Consider the following 25,663-nt stretch of genomic DNA (forward strand, 5'->3'; position numbering starts at 1 on the left):
TTTTTTGTAATAAACAAACAATTTCAGCAATAAACATAAAGTTATAGAAACGGAAATTTGGAAAATACAAAATAAATTCTACCACTGAGACATTTCCGAAATTTTAAACAGAGTATAATTTTAAATTAAGAACAACTTCAAGCAATAATTCTTTGTAACCACAAATTATAACTCTTTTAAATATCCAAGAATTACTTTTCCTATACATTCCATACTTAAAAGTATATTTTGAGACTGAAAAATAAATAGAAACACATTTCTTCATACAAAGTATTGGGAAACATTAAAAAAACTTAAATAATAACTAAATAAATTTAAAATTCAGGCAAGCAGACCAGTTAAGTCTGAAGGATAAAAGATTTGTGTTAAAAATATTATTGGCGAAGGCGCGATTGTACAACTACTGTGTATTTGCAGAGTGACTAACCCTTTCGCGAAATGGCGACAAGGAAGCAAGGCATAAGTCGATCGCTTCGACCAGCTCTAATGTAGTCAGTATTATTGTTTTGGGGGGCGAACACAACACAAGGCAGTATGTAGGTTTGTGGCGGTGCCTGGCACGGGCGACATGGGTCGATAGTTACTTCGTCACTGTTCTCCCTTCATTGTCCGTTAGCTCCGTGGTGTCCGCCTCGTGTGTTGAAACCTTCGGTCGTAACTTACCTCTAGAGAGTACTTTAGTGCAGTGGAAATCATGTGATTCAGTATATAGTGTAAACTGTGTCATTTAGGTGAGCAAAGACTGCGGATTTATCCAGAGTTACAAGGATGTTAACAGTCCTCCTGTCAAAAGGTAAGATAACATTGTTTATCAGGTCATTCTAAATATTTGTAAATTAATCTATTACTTGACGATTCATGATTATAAATAATCTTCTTGGTAGAAATTTGTAAATAAAGGCTTGTTTAAAGTTCATTGTGGACAATGGATGATTTGTAAGAATAATAGGATTTTCCGACTAGGCTGAAACTCGGCGTTTCGAAAACTATTATCTTTCCTCTTCTTTAAGTGTTGACCTCCACATACATGTAACATAGTAATAGTTTTTTCACATATAACTGGAAGAGATTCTTTTTACTTACTTATAGAATGCAATAGAATAACTTTAAACTCACCGCAGGTTAACATTTTTTTGTACCAAGCTGAACCTTTCCTTGATGAAGGTGGTGCAATAGTTTATCAGCAGAAACTAATCTTTTAATATGATAAGATTCTTTAAATATGCCATGAAAGAACATTAATAATATAAACATTATTATTCCACGAAGAATGGCAGGAATCTGAAGCAAACTTTTGACATACCTTATAATTACACCCAAAATACAAACACTTGAAAATAAGGATATCTTAAGTATGTATCTTTTTATATGTATATAAAAAGTATGTACATTAAAGATAACTAGGGGAATGACTTTTTTTCATTAACAAATTTTATTTATTGAGATAAAATTAATTACATTAGGCAATTTTCTTAAATTATTGTAAACTGAAAACACGTTGTTTTTTCAAGTCATAGATGATGGTAGGTTAGAGGTAAACGATCGCAACTGAAAACCTAAGACTTTTTTAGGTAACCATTTCCGGTAAAATTGTGATAGTATCTGTCAGAAAAATTGGACAGTTTCAGCCACGGTGCAGAATCCCAAAAAACTGTGTCTGTTAAAAGTAATTTCCTTGCCATATTGCTTTTGATGACTAAAGACAGTAATAGAGTTGCACGCGCTTAAACATTCTGGTGGAGCAGTTTTATTTTATTGATTATTAATGTCTTGACTTAAAGCTAATTGGTTTAGGATTGTTTTAGGCAGATTCGTTCAATTAATAATCATTTCGTGGTTAATATTCGTTCTTACTTAATCTTCCTTATCTCGTAGAGCCAAGATGTATGGTATCAAAATATTTATTTCTCAACTTTGCGTTGACAAAAAGAAAGTTCTCGGTGGTAAAGGACTATGTATTAAATTGTAATGTCTATCAGCGACTTGTTTCAGGCAAAGTGACGTTACGTTACAGAGTGTTAAGAGAGTGACGTAATAAATGATTTTTGTCAGCTCTTAAGGATAAGATATGAGTATTGGTAAACCCCCACCCCTCGTATTCGGTATGGAATAAAAATGTGATTGCCTGAAGATGTATTATAACGTTTAATTTTTCAGTGGTCAGTTTGTTTTACAAAAAGCTGATAAAGACTTTTTGCTCATGCAATTAATACATTTGATTCGTTTTAGAGTAATAGAAAAAGTTTTAATGTAGTTTCTTTCTTAAAAAACCATGAATTTAAACTTTAAAAACGTGCAATCCGAAAGTCGATTGCACCGTCTAAATAGAGCCAAGAAGTATTGCGTATTATTTTGATAATACGAGCTGTATCAATTTTGTTCTACCAGTCTCACGATAAAATTACAATAGATTAGTTATCTGTCAGCCCTATCAAACTTGCTTCACAGCAGAATGTGAAACACACTGATATTACCGGCTTCATATCTTACTAACCTTAAGATAATGTTACAAATATTTTACTATCCAGAAACCAAATCTTGCAATATTCTTATGGCACTTGGAAAACACTGGCTTAGCTGAATTTTTTTCAATACGGAAATTTAATGTAATCCATGTTTCGATATTAAATAAGTACAGGAATTTATATTTCCACTATTCCATATACCACACATTTCAAAATAAATACTTGTATTAATTATATTGGGACCAGCAATATTAATTGTTTCTAAATTAGTACGGAACAGTTAACAAGAAAGGTACTTCATACAAGGCAGACCCCTGGCAGATGAAAGAAAAATTGTGTCATTCTACTGAGTGAAAGGTCTCACCTACTCTCAGCAAAATCCTTTTCATTTAGTCATCATAGAACTCATACTTGGCTATGATCAAATGAATGTTAAGTATAAGCCTGATATTTTCTTCAAGATATCTTGCTGATAGTTAAACTAAATGTGCACCATGATAAAATTATATACCTTTGTACTTAGATGGCTGAAAATATATTTATTCTGACGTTTTTTCCTTTACAAACAAATTAAGCTTACATTTTGTTTAAATTAGAATTTTGAATTTAGCTACAGTTCACCTTCCTCTTACGTGCCTTAACTAAAATCTGGTGCTATTTAAAACTTGACTCGTCTAAAGGAATTCAAAAATAGTCGGTTGTGAAGAACGAAGAAGCTTAAAACGAACTCTTTAAATAGTTTCTACATCAGATATACCTAGACTACAAAATATACTGCAATCTAGGTGCAGAGGTATGCCAATTGCCTAATTAGGTGCATAATTGAGTGCACTACATTATTGACTGACATTACCCCAAATCACGGTGGAGCACTCCTTGCTTCTACACACACAACTCAGCTATGATGGAAGGGTTGATTCATTGTGAGTGTTAAGTTTCCAGTTCACCTTCCTCTTCCACAGAAAGTATTAAGGGATCCAAAAATAGTCAACGATGAAGAACGAATAAGCTAGGAACGTCCTCTTTGCATCGTTTCGATATCAGACATTAGACCATAAAATGTAGTGCAATAGAGGAGACAAAAAGGATACCTCTTCACATAGAAAGCATTAAATTTTATTGTCTACGTATTTTCGATGTCAAAATGATGTGAAGAATTCATTTCAGCTTCTTTGTTCTTCGTCGCTGACTATTTTTGGATCCCTTCAGACAAACACGACTCCAGATTTCTAGGAGTCAAATCTGCGACAGCATTAGATTTCAGTTACAGCACACAAGAGGAAATTGAACAGGAGCTAAACTCAACATTTTCATTTAACCCAATGTATAAATTTGTATTAATCTCACCTATAACCCATTGAGTGACATGGACTATCTCTAATTTCAATGTTACCAATATATTAATGAAGCTTTTGGCAAAATTTCAAGTCTATGTGTTAATTTTTGTCGAGATACTTTTTAGATCTGCTAGCTGATGGAATTTAAATGTATAAATCATTAGACTTATAGGTTTCCATAAACGCTAAAAACATTTCTTTACCCTGCATAATGATAATGGCTGATAAATTATTTTAACAAAGATCATAATTTTATTACTCTTTAGTTTAGCCAAAATAGAGTTGGTATTGACATAATGGTGTTAATGGTTTTGTCATTCATAAAACATTACGATCCATATTGAAACTGCATTACTGAGAGTATAAATGGCAACTTCGGATGTGTTCGTAAAACGGATTGAAACATACGCATCTTTATAGCAACTTTAAACAAATATTATCATCATATACTGCAGTTTTAATAATATAATCGAGATGTAAAGTGTATATAATGGGCTTTTTACATAAACGCACGAGTAAAACCTCCATCATTATTCCTCCTCTCTCTGTTTATTGAAAAATAAATATGGGAGGATTTTGAACCCCTGGATGTAGATCGCTATTCAACTAGACCTCAGACCGTCCAATTATTGGACGTCAAAACCGGTGACGCAGTCGCGGTTCAAGTTAATAATTTTATTGCACGATTTATTTCAGAAATGCCAGTTGAGTTGATGCGATCGCTGGTTTCATATATTCTACGTTTGATTTTTCAATACTCTTCGATTTTAGCGATTGGATTGGATTGGAATCACTTAGGAAAAACGTTTACAGTAATCTATTGGTCGTTATATAAGTTATTTATTTCACGTCATAAAATTGTAAGATTTAGATCTCTCATATTAAAATGTGAAGAACATTAAAACCAATTTCCCATATCTGATATGGAGTTGGTATTGTTCTCAAATACTAGTATTTAAAGACACTTTGCAGACGTTCGTAGTTCAATACTATTTCCGTGACACCGTAAACCCATACTTACCCTTCTCACGAGGTACATTTTGTAAAAGTTTTTATGTCACTCTTTGACAATGAAGAGATTTATTATGGGAGACTTTTTACTGCCGTTTAGCAGCCTACTGAAAATATCCAATTTGGAATCACCTCTTTTCAAAACCCATTTTCTAAGTTGCTCATATTTCGGTCGATCATTACTTAAATTATAATAAACACTTGATTAGAAATTTCAACCTCACTCACTCACATATTATACCCTCAACAACACCTAGTCTAATCTTCTCTTTGCCTTAAGGTATGCATCATATATATTCTTATTTTAGTTATCAACCTAGCCAATAATATTAATAGAGTAAAATATTACATTCGAGATTTTAAATTTTAAACATTATCAAGCAAATCAGGAAAACCTATATGCATATTAATTATGAAACGAAAACCACTGGGGATTAGTGGCAAAGCGAAATTACACATGAGTGGTTTTACACATAATCCGTCAAACATAATAGCTCGCTAATTTGGTTCAACTGCAATATTTAAATCCTGCGGGCTACATTAGTTTACATAAATACCAAACTTTCATTCACAGTACTTGCTAATTTAACCGCTTATACAAGAATTCAGTTATATATAAAAGTTTAACTAAAATTTTTCAAACGTAAATTATAATATAATAAAAATATGTTTAAAAATGGTAAAACAGTTGTGCTAGTATTACTTTTAACTTAGGAAAAATGGGAATTTTATGCTGTCGTATTTCAAATCAGAATAAAATTCCATGCAGTTGGTTTCTTTAGAGTGTGTTTCTTTTTGGAAGCCATAGATAGGAACATCTACTGAACGGAATATTTTTCAACAAAGGAACGTATGGTATTAAAATATAAAGAAATAGTTTTGAACCAAATTCGCGTTGTTCGTACCATTTACTGGATTCACGTTTATTTACGAGTCTGACGATGGGTATAATGTGTCTCGTTGAAAAATTATTGGAGTAAAATGTACAGTTATATATTTTTAACTCTTTGGGTAGCCTTTAAATTCTAATCGTTCCAAAACTAGTGGGGTTGACAATAAGTTTTTGGGAGTATATTTCGCTAACAACACACGCAATTCTGAATCTATAAAAATACCTTTTTTTGGGCACCTACCCTATTTTACATATTTGTTAATATGTAAGTCTTAAGAATATTTTGAAGATAGGAATGAAAATAAGAATTATTACAGAGTTAAAGTAAAATATTTATACTTAAAAAACAAGCATTATATAAATTGAATAAGGTCAAATTTTTATTTTACCATACATTATACTGCTTGCTCAAATTTTTTTTCTTATGATGGTTATTATGTGAAAAAGTGGATGCATTTTTCAAATAAAGTACACAGAGCTCTAGCTGTTGTTGTGACGTATTGCAACAAGCTAATTTGATTGCAATCGTGCCTCTGACGCGGTTACATTGTTTTCAGTCTACGTAAACGCATCAAATTTATCGCATTCTTGTACTGAGCTAGTCTTTATCCTTTTTTAACGATGACAAAGCTTCAATTGAATTGGAATTACGACGCTAGTAGGTATAATTAGTAGCTATTTGTGTTCTGATGTAAACAATTTTAATAATAAGTATGGGTCGAAATAAATTAACACTCGATTAACAGTGTTTCTAAAGTATCGCTAAAAGTATTTTAGAATGCAACGATATAGAATATTAAATTGACAAATATTTCAGTATGGTGAAGTTTTTTACATTGATATCTCAATCTTTATCAGGACTAAGTTACAAACTTTGATGTAGGGGGTTAATTTCCCATAACTTTTCCTAGGATCGGTGTATAGATGTTTTGTTCATGTCATTGTGTTTTTAGAATGTACATTTCAAATTACATGTAACAATATAGGGGTTGCAATTTGAAAACTTAAAGTGACCCTGCTCTACCCCAATTTAAAAAATGGGGTAAATATTTTTTTTCTTCAAAAAGTTCCAAAAAGTATTTTAATGGGTATGATGAAGATTTTACATCTGTATCTCAATCTGAGTGGAATATCGAGTCATATTAGGACTTAATTTACACCTTATACATATATATTTAAAGTTTATTAATAATAACAATTTTGCAATGTTTTATTTCTTGCACCGGAAAAAATACAAAATATATTGAAATGAATCAAATGTTCAAATAATGACCCTCTATATTTGAACATATATAATACATTAAGCACAGAATGTTTGCTTAGGTGCTGGACGTAACGGCACACCAAGCTTACAAAGTTAATTAATCCTACTGATCCGCAAACTTCCCATCACAAAATTTGCACCATCAGGCGTCTTAGTTGCCTATTAAACACTGAATTCCTATTATTAAAACCACCTTCTTAAATATGGAGCTTGAGCCGTGCAGTTCTAAACACACCTCGGCATCTAGTATTGTACTTATGAACATTCCTGGCCCGCGTCACCGTGGTGACTGTACAGGACGGTCTAATAAATGTAGATGGCAGAGCAGAGAACATGAGCAAATCAAGTTCACTGAAACGATCCCAAGGATTCTCTGACTCATCGAGGTTTGTATGATTCGTACTACTTTCATTTGGAGGACGAAAATCCATACCAAATGGACATGAGTCCGTACACCAACAAATTTACGCTTTATGACATGTGTGGCCTATAATAGACAATTTTAAGTAGGGAATTCTTCAACATTCTGCCAATTGCCTTAAAGCATGGATGCCTTAGTAGATTCTAGCGCAGACTAGGTTAATATGACTATCCAAGGACAGATTTTTACAATAAGTTCCTAGGTGAACGTCATCAATAATTATGTCATTTAGTACAACTGGTGAGTGGACTCATAGGGGTATTAAAATCTTAATGTTTTTGAAATTTTGCATAACAAAACGATATTTCGTGTTTAAAAAAGTAAATTTATAGGTAATTTCAGTTTTTCAGTACAGTAATCTTACACATAAGAAATCAAAATAATATACCCTTTTTTCATTACATGGTTCATTTGAAAACGGCCACCATTAAGAAAATGCAAATAAGGGTTAAAATAGTAAATAAACGGAGTAACCGTCACAGTGGAGTATGGAACGACCCAAAATAATGTCTTTACTGAAGTGACTATACCTTTTTCCTCAGTTATTGCCATTTTACTGCAGAAATTTTGATTGAAATAGATTTTTACAAAATCAATAGGGTTCCTTTTGGACAAAGAAGTGCTGATGGCATTCATATATGTCGTGATATGAGATCATTCCTAAGTGTGATCAGTAATTATCATTAGTCAGGTTTCCCTCATTTCTCGTAGTACAATTCGAAAGGGTGGCTCTTTTAAAATTCAACTTAATCTGTTGTCTTTGTCAGACGTATTTAACCCCATAATCCCATAGGATGCGACCTACGATTCACTTTTATAAGTTCACAGTTCAAAAATATATTTTGAGAACCTATACCAGATTCTCAATATTTAATATATACTACTTGTTAAATATTACATTCTTACAGATTAACTGTTTTTTTATTTTATTTTAAAACTTTTATAAATAACTTTTCTTTGGACAAAGGATTAAAGATAAGAAAAAATAAAAGTTTAATGGTCTGAAAACCCCCTTATATTTTTATTATAATATTTTTTATGGTATGAAAATATCACAGGTTTAAATGATACAACAATGGAGGCAGAAACAGCCTATTTTCAAAATGTATACGCTCTATAAAATGTAATAAATTGAACGCAATTTAGTTTCAGTAATTTTTTGTAAGTTCCTGTTCGGGAATTTTTATTCGTTACATCAGTACGAGTACAATTATTTATCATCATAAATAGGTTTCTCAGTATTTTATGAAATTCTCACCAGTTTCATTGAATAATAGTAACGCAATAAAACAGAGGAAACCCTGTATGCAAACGTTTAATCCTACCCGCTTTGAATGCGACTGGCGTCCCTTTATTGGATGACCCGGAGCTCAATTGAATATTAAACTGCAGTACTGCCGGCTCGTAATTTAATAATCCATCGGGTTTATTATCATGATTGAATAAAAAAAATTGAAGTGGTCAGTAAAATTTTAAGACCAGAAGTCGAATATTATCTTTGATTCAATTCCACTTCTGGCAGATATTAATTATTTCTTTGTGTAAATTTAATTGTTACAAGCAATAATTGAACTATCAACAGGTAAATGTGTGTGATGTAGGATGAAGTACTGTTTTTATAGCCATTTCTTTATAAACATGTTATAAAACGTGAATAGTTGGCATAATAATATGCCAGAATAGTTTTTATATAAATACCCATATTTTTATATAAATATCCATATTCAAAGTTCGTCATAGATACTTAATGTGAAATGGAGTTTATTTAATTTTTATAAATAATATAAAAACTAAATTGTGGAAAAGATTGAATGTGATTATAACCAAAAAGTACTTAACCATTTTTAAAGTATTACGCCTTACGTGGGAGATATAAGTTAGAGTTAAGGCATTATCACGCAATAAAACTGTCACAATAAAACCTTATTCAGACTAAACCACCTACTGGCTTGTGACGTATTAGGTTTACAGCTAATAAGGGCACACTCATTTTTCCTTGTTAAAAGGTGGACTTTAGTCCTTATAACGAGATGCATACCTCGTTTACTTTAGAAGGGCACAGTATTGTATCAAATATCCATTGGTTTTCCTCAACAAGTTGAAAGATGAACAGCTTGCCCTAATCTTTTAGAGGAGATATTTTTTCATAATATCTCTTATGTCCTTAAACACCATAAAACCTTTGGATGGAGCGGTTTTCTTTATGTTTTTTTTTATTTATAGCGGTTTAAGCCTTATTATGCCTATCGTTATGGCCCACTGCCATGTAACAGGATCTTATCAAACAGAATAAGGGAGATAGTCGGTGCAGTACAAACTTAATGGTACTGATAACATATGCAACGGTAACATACAGGATTTGAACCCGCCCTATCTCGAATCCAAAGTGCAACGTCCTATACCATTCAGCCATCGGCACTCCCAAGCAGCAACAATAATCCAAACGTAAAGTACTCCACGTTTATACAGTTATTCAAAGGATAAAAACTGAATGAACATTGTACATATCACTTTAAAGCAAACCTGGTTTGTTGCGCCAAGTTGGCTGAAGTATGAGTGCTTATGAAAGATGAGGCATTCTCTTGAACCTTCATCCATAAATGAGGGACTTTTCGGAAACCCATCAGAGATTAATGATTTTACTCATTTCTTTCGATACTTTAATCCTTTAAAATATAATCTTCTGATTGTCCATTTTGCTTATTGAAACTTGTGTGATCTGAGGTTATACCCCCATTGAGACCAGTTGCGCACAATTGACTTATGCCAGTGTTTGCATATTATTAAGTGTTTAATACATTGCGTTATTATGAGACATCTTACCACATTTCCTTTAGATGCACAGTGATCAATTTTAGCATAATATTGCTGAAATAAATCATACGAGTGTGTTGAAAAGTGTGTTTCTGTCCAAAAAATTTAAAATTAATTATTAAATATTTTGTAACATTATTTAGTTGTGTTCAAAAGTATTAGTAAAATTAAATTATTTTTGAGAACCACAATTGAATATGTCATAGTTCATTCTCATTCATCATTCTTGTCAGTATGTAAATACCTCTATATAATTTGGAAATAAATTTTAGTTTGATTATTTTTAGAACCCATTAAACCAACTACAAACAATATGTGTTTATGTCAACATTTCGAGAAGTCAGCAATTTTTTCTAAAGTGTTTATCTCTTATAAGATGGTCCATTATATACTTAATTTAATATAACAATTACACATATGCTGTAACTTTTATAAAATATTTGTTTATCGTTGTATTACTCTATGATGAAATATTGTTCCATTATAGGCACTAATTCAGAAATACTGTATAAATATTATTGATCAGTATAACACTTCAGAAAGTAAAATTATATTACAAAACCTAATCTACGTTATTGGATAAACAGTTTTCCAGGCGCTTCTTTCCGTAAATGTTCAACAAAGGAAAGACAAAGAGCATTTTCAAAACACCGTTACATTTTATGACCCCACCAGACGCCATGTCACCGTTTTACAGGCCCACTGAACATTCTACTGGAATTAAGTAAACTGTTTTCCCGCTTTAGCACCACTGTGTGTGGAATATCGGATGTTCATTACTGAAAACAGGCTTTGGCAGGTTGATCTTTTGTGTACTTCACAGAGGTGTTACATCCAACTAGGACTATAATCATATATACGTCTTGCTCTAATGCCAGGCTATGCATGGAACTATTTATATTGTAGCTTTATATTACTTATTAGTGCTGTATATAGTGCATCAAATGTGTAGATATAAAGAACTTCCCTAAATATATACAGGGTGTGTCTGGATTCTTTCATATTATTTTTACGACTCATTAACAATATCTTTGTTTTAATATATGATATATATTTTAGCAACATGCAAGAAATGAGACAATGAGTTTTGCTTTAGTTTTTATTTTTTCAAACTACTAAGTAGTTTTTAACATAACTGTGTGTTTAGGTTTACAAAGGTAGCAACCGTTGTTTAAAATTTTTTATCAATTTATTAAATAGTAAATGGTTGAAACTGAAGATACATGGTCATAGTAATTTGAATAACTGTACCTGTAGTAATTCAACCATTCGCTGAATACTTACGTGGAAGAGAACCCACGTAGGAAAAGGAAATCAGACGCAGACTGAAGCGAAAATGTAGCAGCAATTCTCACTGCATTCGTAAAAAATATGTTGATACAATGATTTTTAGTAAATTAAATGACAAACTTATTATTGTAATATTTCTGTTTAGTCCATAAAACATAATCACAGTGAGGTCCTTTGTAAGTAAAAGCTTTATCGTTTGAACACAAAAAACATAATTTTATTATAATAGGTTTTAATTTGAGTCTAAACCTGTTGCAAAGATTTTTCTGTAAATAGTGCATACATTAAGGTTTCAAAACTTAAAGGATTCATCAAGTATAAACACTCAACAAAAGACATACTAATATTATGTTATGTGTAAACTTACAGTTTTTAGAACTTGTAGGAATAATGTTTTAAGGATAATAAGTACTTAGGTTTTGTTCTTGATTTTTGAAATATTTTAAATCTTCAACTGACGAAGAAATCAGATTCCTGTTCTTAAAGCGTTGCTTTTCAATACCTTAATTTCTACAAAGCGGTACAAAACATTTTCATTATTTTATGATAAGGGCATAATAAATAATCCACTAACTGCATTAATGAAGTTTGAAAAATCTTTAAATAAATGTAGTTTTCTTTAATTGTAAATGCATAAATGGTAGCAATAAGTTGTATGTTTTAATAAAACCCCTTTAATAATAAGATATAATTATATTCATGGAACGTAACTGTTTGTGTTTGTGTCTCAATGTGTGCTCGTCAAACAGTGTTCATCAATATCCAATTTTCCCGTCTATGTACAAGCTGATTGCCAGTTTCAATAACATACGTCAATTATTCCAATTACCTGTCCAATCACCTTACCAATTATTGCAACAGTACACAAGTGAACTCTAATTGGCCTTCAACTTGAAGTAGTATCAACAGTCTGAAATACGATTTCAAACGAACATGTATATGTTTTCTATCACAAGTGAAAATAAAAGTCTCAAATGTATCATATTATATGTTGCTATGATTAATGTTTTTTAATTCCTTGATATATTTACGGTTATAGATGAGCTGGTCCAGACATCCATGGGGTTTCCCAGATATGGTACAGATAGTTGTAATCTGTATATATTCAAATAGATGTAATACGGTCAGAAATGAACTCTCCTCGGTATAATAAAAAGTTAAAATAGTCTTCATATAGTTATTCACCAGTTCATCCTTAAAGGTATCAGAATGTGTTTGTTGCATTAATGTTGTCAGTAGGTTTGCTTGAAAAAATATAAGATGTACACCTTGCACTGTCCTGTTGGTAGAGATATTTTCTCATACACCTGTTATGTTATTAAAAATCACTACCACCTTTGAAAATCGCATTTCAAACGGCATTTCTTACTGTAAATTAAATGCATTTTTATATAGCTAAACTATTATAGTGTTTTTCAAAATACAGTTTTTTGACAAGGAAATGAATTAGTTTAGTAATAATGTTAGTAGGAATCAATTTATATTGCAGTTTAATTTTTTTAAACTGGTCTCGTTTTTATAAATTGCATGTAGTAATTTAGTATTTAAATACTAAATTTAGCTTTTTAATACATAATAGAAACGCTACCTTGTTGAGTGAATGAATTTTTAAATATTTAAATTATAATAGAAACCTTATATACAGTCAGTCATGTTAACGATCGATTATGTTGGTTAAGTATTAACTGTCTGTAGAATAATGTTTTGTTTGAATTTGCTTTTGATCATGGAAGGATTGTGTAGGAAATAGGATTTTACGGACATTTCCCATTTTCGATACATATAAAAAACCAGTGACACTACGTTTTGGGATCTGTAACCTAACCTCTTCTTCAGTTGAATAAGTAACATAACACAACTACAAACTATGTAAAAATAAATAATTATATTACATATCTCGAAACGTAGTATTGCTAATTCCTGTACTGATGAAAGATGGCAAATATCCTGATAAATCCTGTACATAAAGTTAGGGTAAAAAATATTTTAATACAACTTTAATAGTATAACATTAAAATTGGAGCATATTATTTACGAAGGTTGTCAATTAACATTGATTGCAAAAACATATTATCAATTTTGATTATATTTATAGCTCGGGAATATTTCAAGTAATGTCCAAAAGACTATATAATGCTATCAGTTTAGAGTCATACTGAAATACATAAACAATACATAACACTACGCATTGAGCTGAGCTGGAACCATTTCCATACATGTTATCTACTGCGTATTAACATTTTACGTCTTGACACAGGAAATGATATCCCATTGTACTTGTTTATCTTTGGTAAAATCGTACAATATTGCTACGTATACTACTATAATAAGTATACGTAGTTCTTTATTGTCTTGCTGTATTGGAAGATTTTTATTTCTTAGAAATTGTTTTAAATATTGCTTGGAAAATATTAATTTCTCTTATTTATAAAAAAATGAAAGTACGAGATAGAATTAATTTTTAATTAAAATTATGATGAACTTTGTTTGAAATTAGTACATAATTCTATTGCAATTATTGGAATGCTATTTAAAATATTTATTACTTAAACAAATACAAACTACAAGAGATGTATTATTATAATACAATACAGGTGTATGTTAAACTAACTGTGGACAAGTTCATTACGTTGAGAGTTAGCTAGAATAAAGGTTGTCGTCAAATACTTTCTCCGTCTGCAGCTCTCAACTATACATTGAGATACTGACTTAAATTTCTTTACAAAATTGCATTGTTATGTTGGCGAGATTTCTATCGTAGTACATGTATTCGTGGACTGAGAGTCCGCGGAGCCTTTTACTCAGAATAAAATCTAGAAAATAGTCTACTGCAGACTTTAAATTGTGCATGAAACTTAATTTGTAAATTGTTAAACTCTAATAATTCAATAGTGGTGCGTTGTCCCTCCATTGAAATTGGCTAGATGTCAATTCTTGCATGTAACTTAAATGCTACTTAGTACATAATTCAAATATTTTCCCTATGAGTTTTGGCTAAGCATCAGCGATACTGACCTGTAGATTTTGCATGACCCTTTACATTGACGTCTTTTAGTATAAGAACAAGTTTGATTATGTATATGGACTTCAATGTGGTGGTTCTTATTCCTTAGCAAAGTCAGTTTGACATGATATATATAGCGTATTTCTAACGTGTAATTATGAGATATTTTTAACTCAAAAATGAATCATTTTACAAAAGCAATCATACAAAAATGAATCATGGACGGTAGAAATAATTACAATATCTTCAAAACTGATCTAACTTAAGTGTATTTATCCACTCACTTGATATTTATTTACATTTTATATCATGAGATATTAATATAAACATCCGAGTGCTATTCATAGAACATTCTACCAAGCCATGGTGTGGTAGTTGATATTACATACTATCACAGTAGAGTGTACTTACAAGGCATCTCTGTGTAATAGCGCGAGGGAATGCTCCACCCTTTGATCTCCAGCTCAATAGAGCACTTACTGGTTCTCTAGACGAAATTGTATGCTATCCCGTCTGGTACAGTCTGCACCCTGCATGACGTCGAAATTTATCAAATTAATTTGGAGCCAGTGCATTTGTCAGTATGTACTGACTTATGAAATGCTAACGTCACTATATTCGGTAATTAAGTAAAAGGAAGAAACATTTTCATTTATAATATGAGCTGAAATCCGACATTTAACACGTTCTGAATTATAATAAAGATCCAAAACCACTCATATCCCTTAAAATTTAGTAATTATTTTAAAATAAGAATACATTTTAGTTTATTTTGAGTTTGTGTTTTTGTTTACGCCAATTCACTTTGTACAATTCTTGAAAACAAGTAAACAAAGGATTGATGTTTCAAATTTCGAATTCACAGGGCAAGCCAAGGTGATTGTGCTCGTTGATAAATTCAAGTAACGATTGAATAAATCCAAATAAATTAAGAAAATTCTATGCAATTGAATAAATCATAACTAATTATAGAAATTCTATGTATATCTATTTCAATATGGACGGAAAAATACTATTATAATTAATTAAAATTATCATTGTCATTTTCAATAGTATTTTAATCCGTCTCGATTAAAAATCTTTATTCATACAAATATGAAGTCTTCATGTTAAACGTTTTGTTTTATTGGGAACGGTTGTGAAGTACATAAATTGTAACAAAATCAACGTAAAATATTATAAATGAATTTTTAATTAAACGCTTTCAAATCAAAATGTCCCTTTCGACCTATTTAGAAGAAAGATGTACCTCAAAAGTGTCTCAAATTTATCGGACGTGTTTAATAAACTGGGCATGTGCCATGCTGCTCCAAAGTAATCATCTAAATAGAAAATAAAATTAGATATCTATATTATTTTGTTTAGCAAAGAAAGTACTTTTGTTTAGTACTGACTTTTCAAAAGATATGTAATAACTTTACTGCTAGGAATGACAAGGTATCTTCTAGAACACTTCAGAATAGATTTCAGAAACGGGAAGAGCAAATATAGTTATAAACATAAGATTCGACGTTTTATTTTAACTTATTTAGAGGATTTCTGTGCCTCAATACTCTTTGTAAGCGAAGGCTATTATTTAAGAGGCTGGAAGATCGATTTCTGACTGTCTGTCTGCTTGTCTGTCAATCAAACTGACTTATATATTTTAAAATTTTTCATTTTTCGTGAATGAGGAACACTAAGTTCGATAATAGGTTATGTAACTCCATGTAATATACTTGTGCGTTAATACATATTTTTAGATTGATCTTACAGTAAAAAAGGTGGAAACAAAATATTAGCAAAATAAATATATCTAGAAACAAAGTAATTTATTAGAAACTTCAATTACTAGATGGCGCCTAACTGATTCATACACACGCAACTTCAATTTATTGTAACTTGGTGTGTAAATTTTTATTATTTAAACGCAGTTATATATAACTTAATGAGCAAATATTTAAATGTTTCATATGGGAAGACACCTCGAGAATGATTTCCTCTGCAGACTGAAAATCTTCCATGACACTACTTTTCTACATTACAAGATAAAGTTCCCTAAAAATGCATGTCCAACCATGGAATTAGGTTGGTCTTCGTTGAAGCCTATCACTCATTAGGTTGATACAACTTTCCTATTTTTTCCGTGGGATTTACAACAATTTTTCCGCACGGTTTTTTTGTAGTTTCATCCATCAATAATAAAATAAGCTTTAGTCCTGAAATTTTCAGTTAACCTCAGCGAAGTCTCTTAAGCCACGTGAGGTGATGCTTTCTACTCCTTTGTTTTATTAGGAGGAAAATATTTTTGTTTTTTTCTTAAGGTCTGTTGTTGTGTGAGAAAATCGAGCCTTGAGACGTATTTTTGGCTTTGAGGCTCCATAGCATCATCCTCGTTACGAAATAAGGCTATAAACTCTGGTATCCACACAAATACAAGCATTAAAATAATTATCTCTATCTTAAGTGATTAACAGTTTTCCAAAGAGCATCTATGACATCTATGAAGATCTTTCTGTAGTGAGATTAAGTTTGTCCTAAAAAAACAAAATTGAATTGTTTAAACGCTCTTATTTTTTCTTATAATATTTTTTTTCAGTTCTTGTGCTACGGAGTATACATTCTGATTATTTAAACATCAAAGATAACACGGGGTTTCAAAAAATAGCTAAATTCTATTATTATGGAATAGTGATAATAGGTACGATTATCTAAGAATTCCACAGTTCATTGATTAAAGTAAGGCAATACAATCAATATGTACAATAATACTGCCGGCTCACAGGTGAATTGGATACGTCTAAAAGTATACCGGAAATTAATGACGATCATTAAAGAAATTCTCTTCCGTCCAAGAGAAAGAGTACGCCAACCCATGCACATATACAGAATGTACTAGTAAATAAATGATGAAACAACTCACTATTTGCTGAACCAACATAGGTAACATCTTAAACCTTTACAAATGTTATGCAGTTATCCTAACCTTTTATGTTAATAAACTACACACCCCTGTATTAGAAAATAATGCCGTAAATTGAATTTCCTAAAGTTTATTCCTTACAAAATGGTGGCTGTTTGAAAAGATGAATAATGGACTTTTAAACGGCCTTTATTTTATATAGGAATAACGATTTAGGAAACACGTATTCAGAAAATGGAGATAATTTATTACTGAAAGCATTAAATGTTTGTTTAAGTATTGAGCTTCGATTTTTACACTTAATGTTGTAAAGGATATAGTTTATATTTAAGATACTACTAACATGAATCGAAAGTCGGTTAAAAAGAGACTCAGATATTTCATATTGTGTACGAGTTAGTATTCACAACGCCCTGAAAAACCCAATTTGTATCGCTGGAACGTGACGGGGTTGAGCAAACCTTCAAGGGAGTTAACACGAGACCTTGTTGGAATTCATAGCGAAAGAAATCTGAAAGCACCAGTTTATTATCTGGCAGAACATGCGTTGGAAAATTATTTCAACTATGGTATGAATATATTGTAGCATCTCTTTTCCTTCTCAATTATCTTGTTATTAGTTTAAAAACGGTGAGGGTCATCACAGTGACTTTTAAAATTTTTAAAATGTTTCAAAATGGCCGCCCACTGTTCTCTTTAACCCTTTCATTTAGGCAATACAGTTAAGTAGCTGATAAAACTGAAATATGGCTATTATTACGCACATTTTTGAACATCACATAACAGAAAAGGAACTATTTAAGTGGACAAAATTAAGATTATCCAGATTATTAAAAAACAAGTGGCCAATATTTTACAAATAAGATTAGGGCATACAAATATAAAATATAAAATTAAAAATAATATGAGAATTGAATAATACATACATGTACCCCAAATTTCATTAGGTAACAGGCACAATCTCGACCATCGATAATTATATAAGTAACAATTTAAAAACCATTGGAGTTTTCACTCTCGAGTTATCATGTACAATGACATATAGGCAAACAAACAGACAAAGATGTAATGGATTTTTTTCAAGGGCTTTATTTAAATTAAGGTAGTTTCATACGAATCTAATGACTCGCTAGCATTCAGCCAGTTAGAAATGACTATTGAAAATAATATTGTATTAAATAAAAGCAACAATTGAAATTTTTAATCAAAATACTAACAATAGTAACTCTGATTGTATTAGTTACGCTCGTACAATCAAATCTAAACTCATAAAAATTATATTCAAACTATTTTCTACAATAAAGCATTGAGTTCAATTCTTTTACTACTTTTTTCAAAAGCTAAAATAAAAATCATTTAACATTCAAATGCAATTAATTTTAAAATGTTTCATTGAAGATAAAAGGGGTGCTATAATCGTTTTTTTACAAAAATATTATCATTATATTCATCCATTTTGTAACTTTGCGCTTCACAAAGCACAATAGCGTCTGCCAAACTATTTGACAGTTATATTAATTCTACGCTCTTGTCTCAATTTTGCGATGTATTTTCTTACTCACAAAAAAGTGATTAGTGGCAGTTTATTTCAACTATAGTATGAATACATTGCAGCATCTCTTTACCTTCTCCATTATCTTATATAAAAATTTAAAATAAGTAAGACCTCCTCCATAGTTTAAGAACCTCCTCCATTAGTTTAAAAACGGTCATAGTTATCACAGTGACTTTCAAAAGAACTCTAAAAGTTTCAAAATTGCAGCAGCTATTTGCGTAAACCCTTTCATTTAGTCAATGCATTTGAGTAACTGATAACACGAAAATACATAGTTATTATAACTCAACTTTTTGCATATCACATAGCAGAAAATTATTTATATAAGTGAATTTGGTCAATATTTTACAAAAAGGTTTAGGGTATTAAATTGGAAAATGTCAAATTAAAAATAATATATGAAAATTTATAATACAGACATACACCCCAAATTAGTTACCAGGTACAATCATCGATGATCGATATTTTTAATATATACAATTTTAAATCTATAGGAGTTTTCCTTTGTCGAGTTATCATGCTGAATGACATTACGGACAGACAAACACACAAATATGGAATGGAAATTTTTCAAGGGCTTTATTAAAAGTAAGTTAGTTTCAATATGAATCTAAGGAATCGCTAACACTCTTGAATAATGGCTATTGAAAATAATACTGTATTAAATACAAAATTTGTAAACTTTTTATTAAACTACTAAAATTAGTATTTAAGATTCCCCTTATACAGTCGACGCTAATACTCATTACAATTTATAATACAGCATTGAGTACAAACGATTGTTGTACTACTTTGTTCAAAAGCTAAAATAAAATATCAAACATTTAAATGTAACGTTTATTATTTCATTCAGGATAAAAGGGTTGCCATGGTCGTGTGTTCACAAAATATCATCATTGTATTCATCTATTCTGTAACTCTGAGCTTCACAAAGCACAATAACGTCTGCCAAACTATTTTACTTAAATAAAAAATCTTTCCTCTTCTTTGACGCTACAACTTTCCACTTAGCGCAGTTATATTCGTATTCTCTTGTCTGAATTTTGCAAGTATTTCCTTATTTACAAAATTAGTTATCAAAAAGGAAAAATGTATTGAATTTATACTGCAAAAATAACAATTTCAATTTGTAAGTCTCATGTGGATGACTGGCACATTTTATAAAAAATTCTCTCACCGTATTAAATGAGAAATGTAGTTTTTTTTGCAGAAAAGTACAATATTTTATATCATTTGGTTTATTCAGCGTACTGCACGCTGAGTACATGTTCGTTAGTAAATCGACAAAAAATTCCTTTACTTAAACCTTTCATCTCAGGCAGAATGTGTATTCTGGGTTCTTGTCACAAAATTTTTGCAGAACCGTAAACTCATGTATATTTTGAGACTATCATATACAAGGCCTAAGCGAGAATAAATAGGATGCAATACCTTTGTTTACACCTCATTCATTATTCCTTAAAGTGTAGTTTTATGTTTTTATTATTTTATGGTAAAAGGCTGAAGAAGATTATCATAATTACCATGATGTAAACAGTAAATGATAATACTATATTGTCATCAATCTCAGTTTTCCCTATATAGAGATGAAGCGTTGTTCGAAATTTTGAGTTCATGGCTTACTGTCGATATAACTTGTGGGTATGCACATGTATACAAAAGAAATTATCAAACAGTAAAGTCATCGGCATTGCTTACGCTTAGCTTGTAATAAATATGAAAATATTACTTTAGCCTGCAAAATATACATTTTTATAATAGCTGATAACGGTTTGAAAATGACTATAGATTTATAATTTCTTTTATTTTACAAAAAATATCTAATTATATATAATTGATTTTTTCACATATTATATCAACATATACGGCAATTGTAATAATATGATGGAATTGTAAACTCTACAGGTATGTAATGGGCTGTTTACATAAATCCACGAATACAACATCTCTCATTATTCCTCCTCTCTACGTTTATTGGAAAATAAATATGAGAGGATATTGAACTCCGGATTGTAGATTGCTCTTCAATTGGACATCAGACCGTCCAATTATTGGACGTCAAAACCGGTGACGGTTTTGGTCCAAGTTAATGACTGTGAGATTTATTTGAGAAATGCCACTTGAGTTTTTGTGATCGCTTGTTTTATATTTTCCTACGTTCTATTTTCCAATTCACATAGATTTTTAAGTTTGGTTTGGAATTACTTAACCCTCCCACTGATAATATAACACTCCCAGAATGATACACTGGTTTTTGTCTTTGCGCATATTTTATAGATATTTAAAAAAATATGTTTCAAATGCTAAGTAATAAATGTTGTATACAATTTTTTACCTGTTACTGATTACGGAGTATTATGGACTAATTTATACCCATTTGGCTTACGGAGTGGTCCTTTGGGGAGCTTGCGCAAACACACAGTTTCAATAAGCATTCAGGCACCCAAAAAAAGAGGCCGAGACATGCATGAGACACGTGTTAAAGCAAACTACCGAACTGGGAGACACATTACGATGGTTTACGAACGCCTGCTCTGTTCATTTCCTCAACAGACTTCCCAATTCAATTAATGATAGTGATAATGACATCGCGCGTAGTGACATATGCGATGTGATAGTGATTAGTGATAGTGATGATGGTGATTGGTGATAGTGATGATGATTAGTTATAGTGATGATTTCATTAATGTAGTCTTGTTAAGATTGTCTTGGTAAACTGGAAGTTTTTAATTGCGTGTTGTATGTAAACATAGTTTTAATTTGTTCTTATACCTAGATAAATAAGTCATTTATTTTTTAGTCATAGGCTAAATGGTTATGTACCGGTGGAGGAAAAAATAAATAAATGATGCTGCAACGCTTAAGGCGTAAAATACTCGCCTTAAACGCTTCTTGGTGTCACAAGCATTATACAATGCACGTAAGTGTTTGGCATTTGAGTGGGAGACCGCACAATTAGAAGACTGACTCCGTTATACTAAGTGGGTTGTCCATTGGTGGTGAATGAAAGGGGCATAACTGTACAATTGTATATATGAGTGTGTATTGATGTATGAGGGTCAGAAATTTAAAAAAACCATTACGTTTTCCATACTGCATTAAAAAGGATTTTATTTTATTTTAATCATCAGGCCATTTTCCAACTCGCTCTTGTTTCCGTCGTTTAATACTTTCTACTATTATTACTCGAATACTAATAAATACTTGATTAGAAAATTCTAACTAACTCACTCACATATTGCAATCTGAAATATACTTAGTCCATTCTTCCCTTTGCTTTAATATATGCCTCGTATATTTTATATTATGCATCGTATATTACTGATTTAACTTAGCCAGTAATAATAAAATAAAAAATAAAAATACGGATTTCAAGTTTAAATATCGCCAAAGAGGTTATAAATATCAATATGGGTATAAATTATGAAAATTATACCGCTGGGGATCAGTAGCGAAGCGAATAATATACATGAGTGGTTTTACACACAATCCGTCGAACATAATAGCTCGCTAATTTGGTTCAACTGCAATATGCAAATCTTACAGGCTACGAAGAGCATTAGTTTACATAAATAGCAAACTTTCATTCAAAATACTTGCTATAATATCAACCTATGCAAATATTCTGTTGTTTATAACAGTTTAAATAAAATTCTTCAAACGTGAATTATGGTATAATACAAAAAATATTTTATGTTCGTAAAACGGTAATAACAGTGCTACTTTGGTACTTCAGGGGACTGTAGGAATTTTAAATTGTTATATTTAAAATAAGAATGAAAAAAGGCCAAAGCTGTTTGTTTCCTTTGAGTACGTATAGGTAATGAAGGACAAGAAAGATATTGTTAACATTAATTGAACGGGCCTTTTTTAATAAAAACACAATTTCAGTCACATAAGCACTATTAATTTGACTAGCTAACTCTGGCTTAACGTTTATTTACATGTCTGACGAATTGTTGAACGAGTATCATAAAAAACGATTTGCATAAGTAATCTGTACAGTTTTATATAATTTTAGTGTTTTCGATAGTCATTAATCCCACAAAAACTAATAGGATTAGGAATACATTTTTTGGGACAAAGTTTTTCTAAGAAAAAAAAATTTTGGAATCCATAGTAAATACCTTTATGGATGCAAATATATTCACTACAATAAACTCCATGCCTCAATCTTTAGGTAAAACATAAATTCATTGATAAAAAACAAACTAAACATATCCGGCCTTACTTATGACTAATGTGTTTCTTTTTATCCTGAAAATAGCATTAAAGTTATATTTTTAAAGAGTTATAGGAATATTTTGATGATAGGAATGAAAATAAGGTGAACAATAAATATTATTTTATGATTTATACAAAACAATTCCCACTTGAAGAACAAGCATTATACTCGTATCAATTCAACAGGGCCAAATTATGTATTCAACCATGCATTACAGCTTGCTACAATTATCTTTACGTAAATAGAATAACTATCATGTAAAAAGGTTTATGCAATTTTAAAATTGTTTTAGTGTGTTGGAACAAACTAATTTAATTGCATTCATGCGCCTGACGCGGTTACATCGTTTCCATTGCAAGTAAACTCAATCAAATTTGTCACATTCTTGCTCTCAGCTAGTGTTTTTAATTTTTGAGCGATTAAAAAGGTTAAGGCTGAAGTAGGTATAAATGCATTTCAAATAATAATTATGCGTCAAAATAAATTAAAATTTGTTTAACAATGTTTCTAAATTACCATCAAAAGTATTTTAGAATGGAGTAATAAAGGCTGTTGCCTTTTATTCGCTACATTTTACCAATATTTAATTTTTCTTAACAAAAATATTAATTGCTTTATGGTCGCAGAAAATTTACAATATTGTATTTCATACACCAAATAATGAATGCAATATATGCAAATGAAAAAAAAGTACCCTCCGCATTTGGAAATTAAAAATATTAATAATTAATCCCAACAGAGTTAAATAATGCTCATGATCCGCAATCTCACCAACAGACAATATGCACCAGCAGGCGTGTTCGTAGCCTATGAAATATTGGATTCTGATTTTAAACACTAACTTCATAACCTGGAGCATCTTGCCCTCTAGTATTGTACTTATGAATAACTCTATCCTGCGTTACTTCATGTTCGTGGTGACAGTACAGATCGGTCTCATATATGTAGAGGGCTAAGGAAATTAGCAAATCTAGTTCTCTGAGTCGAGCCATTATTTGATTCCAGTTATTGAAATAATTCGTAATTCTTTCTTCTTAAGGGCGAAACGCATCTTCAAATGAATATAAACTTGTACCCCACAAAGTTTTGTCATAAAATATTAGTGGAAACACAAGACATTCGAGCGGAAAATGGCCAAATAACTGTCGTAGGACAGGCTTTTATCATCGTATATACCTACCGAACTGACAGTTAATTGTTCCTGAACTATTGCCCTATGACCTTGAAACCACAAAACAATACGTTTCCTTGGACAAATATGCGGTGAGGTGGTGTTAGATAATTCCTTAAAGTAATAAACATAATACATGTTTTATCTCGATTTTTCCCAGAAACATTCCAATGCATGGCTTTTTCAAAATCCAATCTAAATCTCCTCCTATGCAATAAATTTATTTTCTAAGTTTACGTAGCGAGAATCATGATTTATTATTAGGAGATACTGACTAACTTTTTATTAAAAAAAAAACAATAGGGTTCCTTGCAAAAATATGCGGTGAAATGATGTGAGATAATTCCAAAAAGTAATAACTATTATAAAGGTTTTCTCTCGATTTTCATACGAACACTCCAAATTGTGATCTATTTAAATCTCCTCCTATAAAATCGGTTAAATTTATATTTTTTTACGGCATTAGAACAAATACCATTTTTTACATTTATGAATTGCTTTCTCAGTATTTCATATCATCCAGATCAGTTTCATTGATTAATATTAGCAACATAAAACGGAGGAAACCCCGTATGCAAACGTTTAATCCTACACTCTTTGAATGCGACTGGCGTCCCTTTATTGGATGAGCCGAAGCACAATTGAATATTAAACTGCAGTACTGCCGGCTCGTAATTTAATAATCCATCGGATTTATTACTACCATTGAATATAAAAGAACTGGTAAATAATATACTACAACTTGATTCCAAAAAATCTCTTCAATGCAATTTCATATCTAGCACATATTACTTATTGATTGTGTAACTTGCATTGTTACAAACAAAGGCTCTAGGGACACATACATGTGTATGGGGATTCGAAATTTCTATGAACGGTAAAGGCTGAATTTTATTCGGAGAACAATTTACAAGCACTTGCTTCACCAGTATTCAAACCCAAACCTGTCACTTTTTATATAAGCATGGTGCCACTACTCCATAAACGTTATATGCCAGACTATACGGGTCTTGATTGAGAAAATATCAACGTTAACACTGTTACTTTTAATCTTTTTATTCAATGACAGATTCAACAATAATTTATATCTGGGAATAAAACTCTGAAAACTACTGGAAGGCCCTTAGGAAGTGATAACAGTTGAAGTCAACACTAACCACACCAAATGTCAATTGTATGAATAATATATCTTCTTTATAACAATATATACAATTAATGCTAATTCAAACAATAAAAAACATTTTTTAAGGGGATGCCTACCCACTTTAAGCCTCATTCTGCCCGTCCTCATGGGCTACTGGCCTGTGTGAGG

The 25,663-nt window shown here is 31.0% G+C and overlaps 1 protein-coding gene across 1 annotated transcript in view; it reads left to right on the forward strand.

Moving 5' to 3' along the window:
* The first annotated feature begins 686 nt into the window (after positions 1–686).
* LOC124367564 overlaps positions 687–25,663 on the forward strand; it is a 236,511-nt gene continuing 211,534 nt past the window's right edge. Inside the window, exon 1 of the mRNA XM_046824497.1 lies at positions 687–793. The gene's annotated coding sequence lies outside the window, so the exon portion shown is untranslated. The remainder of the gene's footprint in view (positions 794–25,663) is intronic.

Source organism: Homalodisca vitripennis, chromosome 8, assembly GCF_021130785.1.
Source record: "Homalodisca vitripennis isolate AUS2020 chromosome 8, UT_GWSS_2.1, whole genome shotgun sequence".
Classification (NCBI taxonomy): Eukaryota; Metazoa; Arthropoda; class Insecta; order Hemiptera; family Cicadellidae; genus Homalodisca; species Homalodisca vitripennis.